The 4982-nt window shown below is 55.3% G+C and overlaps 1 pseudogene; it reads right to left on the reverse strand.

Annotated features, from left to right (window-relative positions):
* Positions 1-972: 972 nt before the first annotated feature.
* LOC120695386 lies at positions 973-4718 on the reverse strand (annotated as a pseudogene).
* Positions 4719-4982: the final 264 nt, after the last annotated feature.

The raw sequence follows: 4982 nt of genomic DNA on the forward strand, positions 1-4982 counted from the left end.
ATCCCGTTCGAGACGTGGTGATGGCCGGTCAGGATAAGACCGGAGCGGCAGATCGCCGCAGCCGTGACGGCGTGCAGGAGCCGACGCGTGTGAGGCAATGGAGAGGCGCGGCATGCGGCAAGGGTGCCTGTGCCTCGGTGATCAAGCCGGGAGGCGTCAATGACGCCGCTCAACCACCCCGAGTGCTGGCATCTGCTTTTCGGTGAAGAAATTGGCACACACCACGGGCATGATGGTGGCACGGAGGAACAAGAACAATCTCCACAATCGCATCAATGGTTAGCGATTCGGCGTTGTACCTTAGATGGAGTCGATGCCATTTTCCCGTTAATGAAGAATGCTCGATTTCTTCTCTACTGATTCTTCTCAGTTTCGTCTTCTCATGGTGAAAAGAAAAAATTGCCTGCTTCATCACCGATCCAAACTCATGGTAACGGTGCCTATCTCGATTGGAGAGATCGAGATGTGCAGAACTCTCTGTTTTTGGAGTCTTTTCCCCGTGTACAATTAAAAAATATGGTGTTTACTTGTGTATCACTAAAAAAATCTTTCGCATGTGTATACCATCGCGTGAATTTTACAGGTGCGATAGGGAACGAATTTTTTAGTAGTACACAGATAAGTACCATCTCTTTTAATTGTACAGGGTAAAATACTTCTGTTCTTGCGATCGTCTCCACACACGATGGTGAGTCCATGCTCTCCTTCTGTTTGCTTCTCTCTCATTCGTTCATGAATTTGTCGAGATAAGAAATCCTTCATGAACAAGAGCATGTTTGCGACGATGCCGTTCTTCTCCGTCAGCGAGACTGTCGCTACAAGATGAGGAACCAGTCGTCGATTCGTCGTCTCTGATGGAGAAGGCAAGGCAGGGACTGGTGTACTTTTTGTTGCTCGAATTGCAGAGCAAAAGTGTTGATAACGAGTTGCAGTACTTGAATGTAAAATGAATGTAAAATGAGAGACAAAAAATGGAGATGAATGAATCCTTGTATTGATCTCAAGAGTATGTACATATATACACATGGAGAAGGGATTCCATGAATAGACACCCAGCGGATGAGATCACACTAGTTTTATTCCTAAGGCATGTCTCAATGGGAATTTTATGGATGGTTTCTGACATTAAATACTATCACTTTTGCTGACATGACAATGAGAGAAAAGGATGGAGTTTCATGAGATTGTGAGGAGAGTTTCATCACCATGAAATTCTGTGCCCATAAAACTCAGACTGGCCTAACAATGGTTTTATGATTTTTCTCCTCTCTCTCCATTAATTTGCTTGCCACATCAAACTTTTGCTTACGTAACACTATAATTAATTATATGGATACCAGTTGAGGTGGAGGGTTGGGAATGCTCTAAGTGGAAATCTTAAATCACATAGCATTTGACTCATGCTGATTTCGCGCTACTCTCTTTCTCGCCGTTCAACGGAGATTTCAGGGACGACTGACGACAATCTATAACGGGCAGAGGTCGCGTCTATTTCCCTGGACAGGACGGCCGCCTCCTGCATCTGCAGCTCGGAGGAGGTCGTCGACGCCACGTGTGCCACCTCCTCCTCCGAAGATGCAGCGCCACAAACATCATCAGACTCACCGATGATTCCACCCGACGGACTCACCGCAGGAGCAGCAGCAATGTCGCGGATGGCGGCTTCCTCCTTGGCTTCTCCATTCATCTGCTGCTTTGCGTCGACGACGTTCCTCCTCACTGAGCCGTCGTCGTCCCGCCGCTTGAAGCTGACCTGGTGTCTTTCCTGTCGTAGTGCTGCAGCCACGCGCGCAGCCGCCGCAGCGACATGCTCCCCGCCCCAGCTGGCTCCGCCGCCCTCAGCTCGTTGCGCTCCCGGTAGGCTAAAGTGGTGAGGTAGACGACGAGCGAGAGCCCCGAGGCGACGCTGGTAACGAGGAACAGGCCGCTGAAGCTCCAGAAGCAGAGGCTGGACGCGCCCACGCCGCCGCTGCCCTGGCTGTCGCAGGCACCGGGGTCGCCGAACCATTTCCTCTCGATCCGCGCCATCTCGCCCCCTTCCGTCAGCGACACAATCGCGCGCGACACGTCAGCCGACATGGCAGATCCTTTCGGGAACACCTGCATGCAATGCAATAATCCCGATCATGGAATGGAACAAACAACAAGCGCGGATGGAATGTTGCATTGCTCTCCACGCATGCATCTCCATTACTTCTCTTGATCAGCACGAGTGGCGCGAGGAGAATCATTACGAAGCCGAAGCCGGCGTCCTTGTAGATGGGGCCGACCATGGCGTACCCATTGCAGTACTGCGACAGGAAGAGCTTCAGGTACGGGATCTCGTCGAAGATGGCTGGACGTCAGGATCAGAACGACGAACACCCATACGATCACCACGAACCTTGCCAGGTTGCTCACCAGTTTCTCCCCTGGGAACCAACGAGCGAGAATATATGCCTTCAAATTGTTGGATGGACTTGATGCAGACAACAAGCTAAGAGCAACTTTTTTTGCAACCGTGCTTGAGCACGTTTTTCATTAAGAGGATAGAAAAAGCGAAGAGCAACTTTGCTACCTAGAGGCATGTATATATACTCTGTGCGAAGACGAGCGTCGCGAAGGCGAAATAGAAGATGAGACCCAGCTGCTGCAGCGGCGTGCCACGGAACTCGGGATTGATCCGGTGCTCGATCACCCACACGACAAAGCCCGTGAAGACGATGAAGGCGAAGCTGGCGAGCCATAGGCCGGCGGTCAGCGGCTTGATGAAGAAGAACATGCTCGTGCTGGTGCCCGTCTTCACCGGCACGACCATCGACCACCCCGACCCGGCGAACGCCATCGTGTAGTCCACCTCACCCATCCTGCTGGAGGTGATGGTCACGTCGCCGACGACCACGTCAGCTATCTATATACACACAGACCAGCTTAATCCGTCAGTAATTCAGTTACAAACATACTATACTCGGCACGTCAGAAATTTAATTGTGCCACCTCTAGACGTGCCGTGTCGTTCGGTAGCCGGTACTGACCTGTTGGGGAACAAGGCGCACAAGCTGGTCATAAGACTCCGAGCTGCGATTGAACGGCATCCACTTATAATGGTAGCTCACCGGAGAAGGTAGCGCCTTCATCGCCGCGTCGAACACGTCGATGCAGTAGCCAGTGACGGTCGAGTAGTCGTCGGACACGTCCACGAACTGGTTGAATCCACGCTTCACCGGCACGGCGACGACGAGCTCTCGGCCGCTAGGTGAACTGGCACCCCATCCTTTGGGAACGCGTGACGACTGTACAGATTGATGTTCACCCGGCCAAACGATCTGCTTCAGACCTCTCGGGCTGCTTGGACGCAGATCCTGTGAGACCCTCGTCTGCTCTGTCCAAAATCCTACTGTCCTTGTACCATCCGCAACGATGTTCACGATCTCGTACGCCGCCGGCATCTGCAATTGCTTGTCCACGAGCCTGAACTTACCGGCGAGCCCATCGAACGTCGTCTCGACCACCGCATTCAGAAGTGCTTCTCCGGCGAGCCGACCCGCCGCTTGGTGCCCTGCCACCTCGGCTGCGGCAGCAATGGCCCATGACGTGTCGTACGCTCGGAGCATTGGCACGGTTGGGTCAGGAGGGATCTCCTGTGATCCAAGCTTCTCCTGATGACTGAACCTCGCCTTGAACCGAACGGCGAAGTTGCTGGCTCGGATCGACGGCGGCACGTGAGGCCGCACGATGACAACACCGCGCATGGCGTCGATGTCGTCGGCGCTCAGCCGGTCCCTGTCGTCGTCGTCGCCGAGGCCGGCGGTGGCGATCCAGACGTAGCCTTGGGACATCATGCCGGCCTTCTTGGACAGGCGGAACACCCGGGGCGCCAGAGACGGGGACATGTGCACGACGAACACGCGCGCCGTCGTCTTCGACATGACGTGGTACAGCACGGCGTCGAGGCGGCCGTCGGACGCGCCGACCGGCACGGCCGCGCGGCCTGCTATGCTCGTGCCCGCGTCCACGAGCGCGGGGATGATGCCTGCGCCAACGTGCGGGTACTCTTCGTGTACCAGCACCACCGCTCCGTGCCACGCGAAGCTGCCGAGGATGTCGGCGATGGGCGCGGCGAGGAAGGAGTCTTCGGCGCAGGTGCGCACGAGGAACGGCGGGGATACCGGCGGGCCGGTGGCGGAGTAGGAGAGGACAGGAACGTGGGCGCGGCTGCCGACGGTGGCCACCAACTCGGCCTCGGCCGGCGTCTGGGGGCCGATGATGGCGTGCACCTGCGCGTTCGTGACGAGGTTCTCCGCTGCAATTAAGTGGTTGTTCAGACATCACTGCTGCTGTGCTGATCGGAAAATTCAGAATAAGCAAGTTGTTGACTGTGAGGTGAGCTTTACCGGCAGAGATAGCCGCAACGGCATCGCCGGGCGAGTGCCTGAAGCTCAACCCTCGTGGCTGACTTTGGGTGCACCGAGTAGTAGTCCTCCACTGCCATACGGATGCTGGTCTGCAACCTTTTCCCTGTCGGTGATGCCTGGTTGAGGATCACGCCGACGCGGACAGGCACAGGCGCCGGCAGCGGCAGTTCACTCCCCGCCGCAGACCGGTGGCCGACCAACGCACGGAGGAGGAAGATGGCGAGGAAAAGTGAAGAGGGGAAGGCGACCCAGCGCCTCTCCCTCCACCGCATCGCATCCCTCCCTCGCCTCGCCGCGGACACGAGTGCGCGCGCCTGGCTGCCGGGGAACAGCTAGCTAGTGTGAGCTATGAGTATGAGCAGAGCATATATACAGCGAGGTTGCAAATCCAACGTGTACAGTAAATTTGATTTCTGTCGACTTGTACGTTGGTTTTGCCTCTGGTATTGCATCGCGTGCTGTCGTGTTGCAGGCTTGCAGCATTATATTCTTTCAGCTGCTTGCTGCTTTGTGATTCATGCTCTTCTCCGGTTTGGTCTAGGAACCCCTTTTCGACCAATGATACGTTGACAATGTTGGTTGGCCTAG

The sequence above is a fragment of the Panicum virgatum genome, chromosome 2K, assembly GCF_016808335.1.
Source record: "Panicum virgatum strain AP13 chromosome 2K, P.virgatum_v5, whole genome shotgun sequence".
NCBI classification, from domain to species: domain Eukaryota; kingdom Viridiplantae; phylum Streptophyta; class Magnoliopsida; order Poales; family Poaceae; genus Panicum; species Panicum virgatum.